General features: G+C 37.8%; 1 protein-coding gene across 9 annotated transcripts in view; it reads left to right on the top strand.

Annotated features, from left to right (window-relative positions):
• The window catches only part of ZC3H14 (zinc finger CCCH-type containing 14), a 50,624-nt gene that overhangs the window by 16,180 nt on the left and 19,963 nt on the right, over positions 1 to 14,481 (top strand). The gene's annotated exons all lie outside the window — the stretch shown is intronic.

Here is a 14,481-nt window from a genome sequence, read left to right as displayed (position 1 = left end):
GACTCTCAAAGAAAAAAGTCTTTTTCTACTAAGATTTGAATTTTAAAACCCCACCAAGAAAATCTGTATGCTTATTATGTTTTCTCACATGTTTCAAGAACCTTGGAATATATTTTTTTATATCTCCGAAACTGTCCTTTAAACTGTTCCAGCTTTCATGAAACCTTATGATTTCAAAATTGTCAATTCTGTGTTCGTCTACTCATTGTGTCTCTTTGGAAATTTTTGACTATATTGTGCAGTTTGCTGTGACAGCATTGTATGGTATTCTGATAAATGATAGGTCTAAGGACAAGACCTGTTTGTTCCCCAAACAGCCCATAGATACCAACTGGAAAATGTGAATGGGCCAAATTGAGAAGAGAAGCTGAAACCTTGGAGGGATTTTGCACAGTTCAGTGGTGGATGAGGCTAATGTAGAAGGGCTGCGGCGGTCTACTCCCTGTGGAATCTGCAGTGTGTTGCCCCAATGTTTTCTTCAAAGATAGGACTCTCCATGAGAGTCTTGGAGTAGAATCAGTTGGAGCAGGGAAATAGACAGTAGAGATAGGAAAGAATGTCAGATAAAAATAGGAGAGGGAAACAATAGGAAATCTCAAAGCAAGGCACTATATTTTTTACATCACAAAATCAACAGAAGAAGGTTGTTGATTCTGAAGTTAGAATAGCTATCTGAAGCAAACTTTCCCCTAAAATGAACAACAGAAAAGTATCAAGGTCAAGTCCTGTGCCAAATTAAAAGATAAAAAGGAATAAAAGACAAAATAGCATTGTTTCAGTGAAAGCATGCTGAAAGGTATGCTGAAAAGAAATACCATTGCAAAGTGAGCTAGAAGACATTATTTAAATACAAGACAAAACCAAGGAAAACGTAAAACAGAATTAGAAGAACTTTGAGGCTGGGTGTGGTGGCTCATGCCTCTAATCCCAACACTTTGGGAGGCTGAGGCAGGAGGATTACTTGAGCCTAGGAGTTCAAGATCAGCCAGGGCAACATAGCAAGACCTTATGTCTACAGGACATAGTTATTTAAAAATAAATAAAACGTCTTCAGAGAAATTGAAGATAAATGAGAAGAACTTTATAAAAGTCTAAAAGGGTTCATGAGAAAGTGGCAAACACTGAATATAGGCAATAGAAATACACTATATTTATAATAGTAATCTCCAAATAAACAATATTGAGAGAAACAGAGCAAACGTTAACTTTCAAGAAAACTGTCCTGCAGTGAAAACATATTCGAAACTGTTATCTGAAAAATTGCACAGTATACCTGAGAACATTCACTCAGAACCATAAACACTAAGATGTAGTCTATAATTAATGAATTTTTAAAAATAAAAAAAGTTATTTGGACATCTAGGCAAAAGGGGCATATGACTTAGAAGAAAAAGAAAAGTAGATTATCATCAGACTTTTCAACAGCATCACTTTTGTGCCAGAAGAAAATGGACTGGCACATTTAAGATATTCTGGAAAGGAAAATGTGAGCCAAGAATGTAACGTCCAGCAAACGTTACCTTTAGAAGTGATCGGCACCAACTGTTGTCTATACGCAGAAATTCAGAGACTGTTATTCCCATGAACTTTTCTTAGGGAATCTAATGGAGGATGAGCTGCAGACAAGTAAAAGACCTGTTGTCCTAAATTTACACTGGAAATTTTTTTGAACTCACATTGTATTTTATATATAAATAATTTTTTTTCTAGTTCTGTCTACTGCAAGGGCATAGAAACAATAATCAACCCTTAGTAGTATTCATAATTCCCAGATTGTGGTCTTGAAATACTTCCTATTTAGAAAGCTAGGCTTCGCACCAGCATAGTTTCTTACTCCTGTAATCCCAGCACTTTGGGAGGCTGAAGCAGTCAGATCATGTAAGGTCAGGAGTTCGAGACCAGCCTGGCCAACATGGTGAAAATACAAAAATTTAGCCAGGCATGGTGGTGGGTGCCTGTAATCCCAGCTACTCAGGAGGCGAGGCAGGAGAATTGCCTGGACCTGGGAGGAGGAGATGGCAGTAAGCCGAGATGTTGCCACTGGACTCCAGCCTGGGCAAAAAAGTGAGATTCCATCTCTAAGAAAATAAACAAAGAACTGGGCTTCTTGAGAAATGTCTTTTGCCAGGTCTGGGGCAGGAAATGTTAAGATGACCCTGGAATGTGTCAACATCCCAGATAGCAAAGAAGCTGTCGATGAATGGTAGATCATGTCTAAAGGATGCAGGAGCCAACTTAGAGAGGTTTTCATTGGCCAAAGATGGAATTATTTGAGCTTCAGTAGGTGTAAGAATCACAGTGGATTAAAGCCCATTTAAATTCACGGTTTCCTAATTTTTTTTTTTTTGAGACTGAGTCTCGCTCTGTTGTCCAGGCTGGAGTGCAGTGGCACAATCTCGGTTCACTGCAACCTCTGCCTCCCAGGTTCAAGTGATTCTCCTGCCTTAGCCTCCCTAGTAGCTGGTACTACAGATGCGTGCCACCACGCCTGGCTAATTGTTTGTATTTTTAGTAGAGATGGGGTTTCACCATGTTACCTAGGATGGTCTCGATCTCCTGAACTCATGATCTGCCCACCTTGGCCTCCCAAAGTGGTGGGGTTACAGGTTTGAGCCACTGTGCCCAGCCCTAATGATGTTTTTTAAAAGTAAACCCTAGCTAGTCACCTTCTGGAGGATAGTAGATACTCATTTATTGTCTTGAAAACTGAGTAAATAAAATAATTGAACATTTATGCTGTCTTTTCTGTAAGAATAGTACTACTGGGTAACCCCATAGGACAGGAGTTGGTATCTGTTGGAACCAAACCGTGCCTGTTCATGTATGTATTGTCCATGGCTACTTTCATATTACAACCTGAGTTGAATAGTTGCAAGGGACCATATAGCTTGCATAGCCTAAATAGCCAACCTCTGATGCAGTAGATGAGAGAAACATTTTCTTTTAAAATGATTTCAGCTAATAAGAGAACAAGGTGGTAGAATTAGAGTTCTGCTTTTAAGAGTGAAAAACAGTTGTTTTGTGCCCCTTGATGCAGAAGAACAAAACTTTCGTCTTGCCAAAAATGTAAACCTAAGTCATCAAGTGTCTAGTCCAGTAGTCAGTTTGCAAGAAGTTACAGAGGCCAGAGGAATATTTTGGTTGAGCTGCACCATGTGTGTGCAGCCAGCAAGGTAGTCTTTGGGACACTGTGGGTCGAATAGCCTGAGATTTTGAGATTAAAAGGCAAATCAAAGTAAAATAAAAGGAGCAGGATTAAGCTGCAGTGGCTAGGGATACATAGTATGTGTGAAATTGTAGAGAACCTCTAGACATTAATATAAAAGGCACATAGTGGTTGCTTTTGAAGAGTACTGATAAAGATGGAGCACACAGAGAGTCTTCTGGGGTAGGTAGCAGGTGAAGTTCTATCTTTCGTCTTGGATGGTAGTCGGAAGGGTGTCTTGCCTTATAAAAATCCAGTAAGCTATATGTTTGTGTGGTTTTCTATATTGTGCTTTTAAAAGAGGTAATTGAAATGGTGTCAGGTACCTTTGTTGATGAGGACTCTTTGTATTACTAGATTTATTCACGAGTGTGAAGTGATACTGCAAGCAATTGTTACCTGTTGATGTGCCTACTGACTGTTGTACAGTAAAATCTGTGGCAGGTTTTTAAAATCTAAACATGTACCTGTATTGGCATAAGTTGTTGATAGCTTTTTTCTTCTTTTGTTTGAGCAAATAGCATTCTCTCATTTCTCTGATGACTTTATTTTTGCTAGCGCACCCACCTCACAATATGTATACCTTTTTTTTTTTTTTTTTTTTTTAAATCTTGCCGTCTATCTGTCACTAGAAGTTTATTTTGCCAATCTTTTCAAAGGCTTAACCACAATTATTCTGGCTTTATTGATTCTTTTTTTGGTATCTTTGTTTTCTATTTCATTGACTTCTGCTTTTTTTTTTTTAAGAGGTACAGTCTCACTCTGTCACCTAGGTTATGGTACAGTGACACAGTTGTAGCTCAGTGCAACCTCAAACTCCTGGGCTCAAATGATCCTCCACCTCAGGGACCATAGGCACACGCCACCATGCCTAGCTAATTTTTAAGTGTTTTTTGTAAAGATGGAGTCTCACTATGTTGCCCAGTCTGATCTTGAACTCCTGAGCTCAAGCAATCTGCCCACCCCAGCTTCCCAAAGTGCTAGGTTTAAAGGTATAAGCCACTGCTCCTGGCCCGACTTCTCTTACTTTTAATTTATCCTTCCATATTTTAAAAGTATTCATCTCAGCCTTTTTCTCAAATGTAAGCATTTAAGCTGTAATTTTTTCTTGATGTGCCCTGTTTACTATATACGACAAGTTTTAATACATCATGTTTTTATTATCAGAGTGTCTTTAATTTCCATTATAATTTTCATCATTGGCACATGCATTATTTGAAAGTGTGTTTTTTATACAGTATTTGGAAGTGGTATGTGGTTTTGTTTTTAATCCTTTTTACTATATACACCTGACTTAATTACACTGTGATTAGATAATGTAATTTTTGGTCCAATGCCTAGTTTTTGAAAATTGTTAACACTGGCTTAGTGCATAATCAAGTTTATGCATCTTCCATATGCATTTTGAAAGAAAGTAGACTAATTGTTGGATTGGGAATTTTACATTCATTCAGTAGATGAAGCTCTACTGTTAACGTTATTCAGATCTTGATCTTGCTGAGTTTTTGTGCTGCTTGACTTACCACTTGAGAAAGGGTATTGGAATTGCCCAACATTATGACAAATTTATCTTAATTTCCTTGTACTTATATCAGTTTTTGCTTTATTTTGAGGCTGTTATATATTAATAGTGGGTGCATACATATTTAAATTTGTTATGTCTTCTTTGCAAATTGAATCCTTTATCTTGATTTTTGACCTTCTGCAGCAAAAGGTGTTTTTATCTTAAAGTCAGTTTTGTCTGATATTAATATAGCCATTGAGTTATATTTGCTTTATATATCTGGTTTCCCTGCTGTCGTTTTCAGTCTTCTCTCTCAGTTGACCCTTGGACTGTACAAGTTTGAACTGTGTGGGTCCACTCATACACTTACATGTGGATTTTAAAAAATAAATATATTGGAAAAATTTTTTTGAAATGTGGCAATTTGAAAGACAATGCAGATAAACTATATAGCCTAGAAATACTGACAGAATTAAGAAAAATTTAGATATCATGAATACATAAAGTATATGTAGCTACTAGACTTTTAACATTTATTATCATAAAATATATGCAAATCTATTATGAAAAGTTTAAATTTATCAAAATTATGCACACACAGACTACATGATGCCATTTGTAGTTAAGAGAAATGTAAGCAAACATAAAAATGCAGTAATAGCCATATAAAATTCACTGTATATACTGTACAACTGTAATAATTTTGTAGTTATCTTCTGTTGCTTTATGGTGAGCTGAGGTGTTTTGAATGTCCACTTAAAATGCTGTGTGATGCTTACCATCTCTGTGCGAGCAGTTCAGCTCTCCAGTAAATTGTGTATTGCTGTAAAAGGTGATCTCACGGTTCTTACGTATTTTTCATCTTGTTCTGTGCAATACTGTAAACTTTAAATAACACCAGGGGACCCATAATGAAGTGCTACTAATGATGCTGGACTTCTCTTAAGAAGTAGGGAAAAGTCATGATGTTATAAGAAAAAGTTGAATTGCTCAATATGTACCAGAGATTGAGGTCTGTGGCTGCAGTTATTCACCATTTCAAGATAAATGAACTTAGCATAAGGACCATGGTTAAAAAAAAAGAAAAAGAAAAAATTTATGAAGCTGTCACTGGAGCTACATTGACAACAGGAGTAGTTAAATGTTTGGGAAGTCAAAAGTTATATGTGGGTTTCAACTTTTGTGGGGGGATGTTGTTTAAGCACTCATGTTGTTTAAGGATCATCTATATATTTTATTTTAAATATCATAAAGCTAGGTTTTATTTTTTAGTATGAGTTTGCCTTTTATTGGAGCATTTAGACCAGTCACATTTATCACAATTATTGATACAGTTGGATTATTTTCATCATCCTTTCTGATTTGTATTTTCTGTTTTTTCTCATCTTTTTTAAGGGTAATTAATTACTGTTATTGTTGAAAACCCTAACCCTGGTTCTACAATTATAAACTAGTTTACTGTTTAAAATTTCCATTTCTGTTCTTCTTTTTTTTGAGATGGAGTCTTGGTCTGTTGCCAGGCTAGAGTGCAGGGATGCGATCTCGGCTCACTGCAAACTCTGACTCCCTGGTTCAAGTGATTCTCCTGCCTCAGCCTCCCAAGTAGCTGGGATTACAAGCATGAACGACCACACCCAGCTACTTTTTGTATTTTTAGTAGAGATGGGGTTTTACCATGTTGGCCAGGATGGTCTCGATCTCCTGACTTCATGATCCACCCACATCGGTCTCCCAAAGTGCTGGGATTGTAGGCATGAGCCACCCACCACGCTTGCCCATGCTGTTTTTTTTTTAGTGGTTATCTGTGACATATTACATGCAAATTTAATTTAGCATTCTAAAAGTTAATATCCTGACTCCATTCTCAAACAGTAAAATGACTTTTGAATTTTTGAAGAGCTTCAGTCTTTAATTTACTTTTCAGTGTTTCAATTTGATCTTTTTTAAATACATAAGTTGGACAACATTCTTGTAATTTTATCCAGGCAATGTTTTTTCAGGTTTACCTCCTGTTTATCATTTTACTTATTCTTAATATCTCTAAGTGTTATTTGGGGATCATTATTTTCCAATATTTTGAAGTATTTTTTTTTTTTGGAAGTTTCATTGGAATGTGTCTGTCGGCAGTGTATTTTCCAAGCGTCTATTCACCTGAGTGTTTCCTTTGTGTTTTTGTGCAGTAGTACTGCTGGATACCGAAATCTAGGTTAATAGTTGTTTGCTCTCCCACCTTATATATATTATTATCCCACTGTCTTCTGCATTCCATTGTTGAGTGGAGTTCTGTCATTCTAATTGTCTGTCGTTCCTTTGTAGGTGATCTGTCCTTTTTCTCTGGCTGCTTTCAAGATCTTCTCTTTGTCTTTGATGTTCTGCAGTTTCACTACGATGTGTCTAGGCGTGGATTTCCTTTTATTTTTCCTGTTTGGTATAATGTATGGAAAAATCCCATATGTTTGAAATAAAATACGTTACATTATGAAATATATGCTCACCATAGAAAATTTGGGAAAACAAAACATATCAGTGTAATGTCTGCTGACAGATGAGAAGATAATCAAATAGTATAAAAAGATTGAAAATAAAAAGCAACATTCTTTGCTACATTCTTCTCTATACTGGTCCCATTCCTCAGAATCCCCCACTTTTAAATGTTTCAGTTCCCTTCTCCTTGTTGTAATAATATGCTTTATACTGTTTCTTCATTGATGAACTATAGATAGTATCTGTTGATTTCAAGATCTGGCTTATTTATACTTTTCCCCTTGCTTCCAAACTCACAAACAGCAAAATCAGTTTTTAATTCATTTATTGGTTACTTTAGTACTTGTAAGCAATATACCTAAATATTTCTTGTGTGGTTATATTTTAGTGTATTTTGACTTCTGAAAGGTATGAACATTTACGTTCTCCTCCTTACTTCCTTTTTTTTTGGGGAGTGGGGAGAGGTAGAGTCTCAGTTTGTCGCCCAGGCTGGAGTGTAGTGGGACAATCCAACCTCTGCCTCCTGGGTTTAAGAGATTCTCCTGCCTCAGCCTCCTCAGTAGCTGGGACTACAGGCATACTGTGCCATGCCTAGCTAATTTTTTATATTTTTAGTAGAGATGTGGTCTCACTGTGTTGCCTAGGCTGGTCTCAAACTCCTGAGCTCAGACAGTCTGCCCACCTCAGCCTCCAAAGTGCTGGGATTACAGGTGTGAGCCACCACGCCAGGCCCCTCCAGGTCTTATATTTTATTTCTTGCTGCCACCTACATTCTGTCCTGCCTTCACCTTCTGAATTACCAGCTGTACTTTTATATTGTCAAAGCTGATTAAATTTACATTTTGTTTTCAATTTTAGTTAAGACTTAGTAGATTGACTCTAAGAGTTGATAAACAGTAAGCATTTACACTATTAAGACTATTTAGACTGGGCATGGTTGGTGGCTCACACCTGTAATACCAGCACTTTAGGAGTCTGAGGGTGGGAGGTTTGCTTGAGCCTAGGAGTTTGAGACCAGCGTGGGCAACACAGACCCTCATCTATATATATATTTTTAAATATTTTTTAATTAGCTGGATGTGATGATGTGCACCAGTAGTCATGGCTACTCTGGAAGATTGCTTCAGCCCTGGTGTTTAAGGTTTCAGTGAGCTGTGATTACACCAGCCTGGGTGACAGAGCAAGACCCTGTCTCTAAAAATAAGAAAAAATTTAAAAGACTATATAAGTATTTACTACAGGGCCAAATATATACTCTATTTCTTGCACAGCTTTGTGTAGGGACTCCCTAGAGTTTCTTTTTTAAATTTTTCCCCTTTCATACTGTTTTTTTTGTTTGCCTTAGGTTCTTCTTTTTTCCCTTCTTGTATTGCCTACCTGTACTGTAGCTTTAAAGTCTATCACTCTGTGCTTTGAATCTTTGGGTTTCCCGCCTGTTCTAGGTACCTTCCTTCTGGAGCCTCTCTTCTTTTCTGACCTGACCGATTGCTCTAGGCCTACTCCAGGCCATCATCCTGGGATGTTCTCCTCCCCTGAGTCAGGTCTGCATTTACTGAATTCCATTTTGTCTTCTCAGTTCATTTCTCCATTTCATAATCACATCACAAAGAAACTCCTTAAGAAAGTATGGAAGGTTAATTTTCTGAGTGCTTGGAAATCTGAAGCTAGCCTTGTATTTTTTGATACTTTGGCTAGGTATGGAATTCTAGGTTGAAGTCATTTTCTTCAAAACTTTGAAGGCATAGTTTGATTATCTTGAGGCTTCATTGTTTATGCTGAGAAGTGGTTGCCCATCTTATACCATTGTGAAATACGTGGGAATTTTTTTTTTTTTTCTGTGTTCTTGGTATCTAAAATTTCACTGTGATATGTCTAGATGCTAGTTAGATACATTAGGCACCCTTTTAATTTGAAAATCCATTTTCATCAGAGAAATTCTCTTGCATTATTTGTTTTAAAATTTATTGTCCTTGTTTTCATTGTTCTGTTGTGGAAATTCTGTTAGTTGAATGATAAGCTCTTACTTTGTTCTGTCAGTTGTATATCTTCTCTCCTCATTTTTGACTTGGTCTTGTTGGTCTACTCTTGAATACTTCCTTGATTTTGTCTTTAATCTTCTTACTGAACTTTTAAAAAATGTAGGCAAGCATATTTTTTAATTTCCACAAACTTTTTTTTTTTTCTGTTTTTCATAGTACTTTATTTTGTGGATACAGTATCATCTTAACTATGTCTGAACATCCTAAGTAGAGGGATTTTTTTTTTTTTTTCAAGGAATTCTCTCCTGTTTCCTAATTAATGGAATCAGAGTCAGAGTTTATGCTTTTTTTCTTGCCCTTTCATTTGTGGGATTTTCTTTCAACAACATCAGCAGATAGTAGTTTCTAGTTTAAGGAAAGGTAATGCAGATGCTTACTTAGAGTTGTGCTGTGGGCTGAGCTTTTTCTGCAGGCAGGTTTATCCTTAAATGAAGCAGACAAGGAGCTGCATTTGGCCTTGCAGTTGTGGAGGAATTTCTTGGGGGAGCAGGTTGGTATGCTTACAGTCCTTCTATTTGTCTATTAAAAATATTTAAATTTTGTCTTTTAAATGTCTGTCTATGGCAATACCATCACAAACCTTTTTCTCTGCCTTTTGTCCTTCGTGGTTTTTGCTCATTGCTCCAGTCTCTCACAGTTGGATGACCCTTTGTTTCATCCAGATTCAAGGCTTGTTATGTCATCTCTGCACCATGACTGTCACATTCCATCGCCAGCCTTGGACCTTGCTCTGAATTCCCAATTTCTGTTCGACCATTTTATATTTCTTCTTGGATATATGATAAATCATTTCAAACTTGTCCAAAACTCAACTATGAATTTTCTTCTCTAGTCTGTTCCTCCTGCAGTCTTCCTCATTTTAGTTTAATGGCAACTTCACCTTTCCAGCTTCTGGGACAGAAACCTGTTGCCATTCTTTCTTCGCTCTCTCCCCTTTCCTTCCTCTTCCCCCTCTGCCTCTGTCTCCCTCCTTTCCTTGTTCCACCTGTTCACCTCTACCTCCAGATTTGTGGAATTCACCACCGTTTATCACTTCTGCCTCTACCACCCATCAAAGTCACTGTCTGGCCAGACGTGGTGGCTTATGCTTGTAATCCCAGCACTTTGGGAGGCCAAGGCCAGTGGATCACATGAGGTTAGGAGTTCAAGACCAGCCTCGTCAGCATGGTGAAACCCTGTCTCTTCTAAAAATAGAAATGTTAGCTGGGCATGATGGCATGTGACTATAGTCCCAGCTACTCGGGAGGCTGAGGTATAAGAATCACTTGAACCTGGGAGGCGGAGGTTACAGTGAGCTGAGATCATACCACTGCACTCCAGCCTTTGCACCACAGTGAAACTGTCTCAAAAAAAAAAAACAACAACAACAAAAAACAAAAGCAGTCACCATCTGTGATTTGCCTTGATTACTTGGTTATTGGAATAGTGTTCTTACAAGATATGCCTACTCTCAAACTTGCCTTCCTTCAGTCTGTTCCACATAGCAGCAGAGTGATCCTTTAAACTGTAAATTAGATCACATTACTCTACAGCTTAGAACCCCCCAGGGGCTCCCTGTCACACTGCAAGTCAAAGTCTTTTGCTGTCTCATCACTCACCTCCCTCCCTCTACTCTGGTTCCCTGTTCTTGCTGCTTCTGCACACTGGCCTGCTTGTCCTTCAGGACATTTGAAGAGGTGTGCATCTCAGATGCTTTTGCCCTCTTCTGGGAATGTTTACTTCCCGATGTTCTCATGTCTCGTCCATGTGTCATCTTTCAGGCCTTCTCTGACCCTGTCTCCCTCCTTTTTAAAGCTTTATTTTTCTCCATAACATTTGTCACCATGAAATATATAGTTTATGTTTTTATAGTTTGGTATTTTTTGTCCAGACTTAGGTCTTTACATGTCAACGTGAAATGTTTTAACATATGTTTATTTTGGGGCTCTTGATAGCTATATCCTTCCCCATCTCAACAGAATCCATCCTTTTTGAGCGAGGATTTGTGTGTTTGTTGTGTATGGATATTACTGAGTGCCCAGAGCAGTATCTGGCACACAGTAGCAGCAGCTTAGTCAGGGTTTGTTGTTTGAGTAGATGTCACTCCTGCCTTGCATCTAACCTGCAGTTTTCCCAGGGGCTCATTTGTGGTTTTGCCTGCTCTGCCTGACAGCCAGTATTTGTCCATATATTTTCTATTATCCAGAGATTGTTGACATTTCATCTGCTGTGACCACCTTGTAACCCCCATCTCTAAATCAGTGATCGGTTATATTTTTGAACTAACAATTTTTGTATAGCAGTCATTTTTAAATATGTATACCCAATATATATAATTTATTTATGTACACATGCTATATTGGTATGAATGTTAGAAAAGATAAGAAGAGAAATCCAAAGATCATAAGGTAGAGATGTAAATAGTAAGTTTTTAAATTCATTTTTATGGACTCTTCAGAAGGAGAGATTATAATTGTATGTACTTGATATATTGTGTTGGAGTGGAAGCACTGAAAGATTCTTAGTAAAGGGGTGATTTTATATTCCGAGAAAATGGAAAATCCCCTGCCTTCCTTAGAGGGAAGCATGCACTTAGAAGTTTGACGTGTATTGGTGTCGTCTTCTAGGTATGTCTTTTATCTGTGAACATGTGCACACTTTATATATAAAGTGGAATTATACGTTTACTATGTACACACACACACGTACATATAAAGCAGGAATTAAACCACACAGAGCTCTCTGTGATGTGTTTTTTTGTTCCATTTAATGTATCAAGAGTCCTTGAGTATGGACCCAGGACCCAGACTGCCTATGGTGCAGACCCTGTAGTTTACTAGTTGACTTTAACCTTTCTGTGCCCCAGTTTCCTAATTTATAAATGAAGGATAACAGTACTGGTAGAAGTGAATGTTAAAATACATAAACTTTCTCTGCTGATGAATATTTATATTGGAGTCTTAGGAAGGGTCCTTGCTTATTTTCCATTCTAAAGTTGGGCTGGACACAGTGGGCGTACAGGTGCCATCAGATGGGCTCTTGTTTCTCTACGACCCGTTCTGTTAGACGTCTTTCCTACTTTTTCGCTTGAGATTATTTGTCCTCTAGTGAGCCAGCTGGTTTGCAGATGGTACTTGGCTGAAAGTGTCTTGCTGTTAATAGTTACTGTGGATGTCCTATGTCAGCTGGTTCTATTAAAAAAAAAAAAAGTCTGTGAATCCAAAGCCTTTTGAATTTTGAAAATTACTTTCTGTCTGGAATTTTGAAGACTGATTCATATAGTGGAGGACTGAATACAGATTTTTATTTTATAAATTCCAGCACTTAGCATGTTCTTGATTCTATTATTGTGAGTGACATCTATTTGACTACGAAACCAAAGACTACAATTCTTTATAAAGATTCCTCTTTTTTTTTTTTTTTTTTGAGACGTAGAGTCTCACTCGGTCACCCAGACTGCAATGCAGTGGCGTGATCTCACTTACTGTAAGACCTGGCTCCCAGTTTCAAATGATTTTTATACCTCAGCCTCCCAAGTAGCTGGAATTACAGGTGCGTGCCACCAGGCCTGTCTAATTTTTGTATTGTTAGTAGAGACAGGGTTTCGCTGCATTGGCCAAGCTGGACTCCAAGTCCTGACCTCAAGTGATCCACCTGCCTTGGCCTCCCAAACTGCTGGAATGACAGGTGTGAGCCACCGTGCCCAGCCAGGATTCTTTTAGGAGAGGCTGTAGTGAGCAGCATCTACCAGCTTGCATCCCTATATGTTTCATATCTTAAGTGTTTGCTTGGGGAGTAAACCAAAGTAAAAACGTCCTTTTCTCAAATTAAGGACATGGAAAGATTTACTATTCTTTTTTTTTGAGACAAAGTCTCACTCTGTTGCCCAGACTGGAGTGCAGTGGTACAATCTTAAGATCTCAGCTCACTGCAGCCTCCACCTCCCAGGTTCAAGCAATTCTCCTACCTCAGCCTCCCGAGTAACTGGGATGACAGGCCCACGCCACCATGCCTGGCTAATTTTTGTGTTTTTAGTGGAGACGGGGTTTCACCAAGTTGGTCAGGCTGGTCTGGAACTCCTGACCTCATGATCCACCCACCTTAGCCTTCCAAAGTGCTAGGATTACAGGCATGAGCCACCTTGCCCAGCCTGGAAGTCTTTACTATACTTAAGATGGCAGTAGTCCCCAAGTTAATCTATGGATTCAACTCAGTCTCTTTAAATCCCTGGTTGCTTTTTTGTAGAAGTTGGCAAGCTGATCCTAAAATTCATATGGGAATAAAAAGGAACCTAGAATAGCCAAAATTATTGAAAAAGAATAACGTTAGCAAGGTTATGTTGCTCAATTTCAAAACTTAATACAAAGCTAGAGTAATCAAGACTGGTACTGGCGTAAGGATGACCATTCAGACCCATGGAACAGATTTGAGAATCCAGAAATGAATGCATACTTTCATGACCAATTGATTTTTGGCAGCGGTGCTAAGAGTCTATTGACAAAAGAATAGGCTTTTCCACAGATGATGCTGGGATAACTGAATATCCACATGGAAAAGAATGAAGTTGGAACCTTATGTCGTATACAAAAATTAACTCAAAATGGATCAAAAACCTAAATATAAGATCTAAAACTATAAAACTTTTAGGGAAAAAAATAGATATGTCTTGGATTTGAGAATGATTTCTTCAATACGACACCAAAGCACAAGCAACCAAAGGAAAAAAAGATAAATCGAACTTCATCAAAATTTAATATTTTTGTGTTTCAAAAGATACTATCACAAAAACAAAGACAACCCACAAAATGGGAAGGAATATTTAAGAAACATCTGTCTAATAATAGTCTAGTATTAAGCCAAGGTTGAGTTCTTATTTCTCCATCCTTAAAGGTACACGATACTGTGTTAGTGAAGTTGAATTCCATTATTACCACATTTATCTTTAAAGATGTTTGTTTGGATCATGGGTCCAGTTACTTTCTCTGCCTTCTCCCTCCAAAGGATTTCTCAGTCTCAGTAATGTTATATACTAATTTCAAGGGGAACTACAACTCAAAACAATTCAGAAATCTGAAGCTTAAAAATTTATGGTTTAGTTGATGAAAGGGGAAAAATACATTTAATGCATATCATATTTAGGTGTAAAGCACTTGATGTTATATTGCTTAACATTGTAGCTCTTCAGTGTTCTCATCACATGAAGTAAATAAAAGAAAATTCTTTGTGGGTCACATGTCTGTTTCAGCCAATCAGAAACCAGGATTATTTTG

This window comes from Sapajus apella, unplaced genomic scaffold, assembly GCF_009761245.1.
Source record: "Sapajus apella isolate SASKATOON/1434 unplaced genomic scaffold, GSC_monkey_1.0 scaffold20, whole genome shotgun sequence".
Taxonomy (NCBI): domain Eukaryota; kingdom Metazoa; phylum Chordata; class Mammalia; order Primates; family Cebidae; genus Sapajus; species Sapajus apella.
This window is presented reverse-complemented; position numbering and strand designations above follow the sequence as displayed.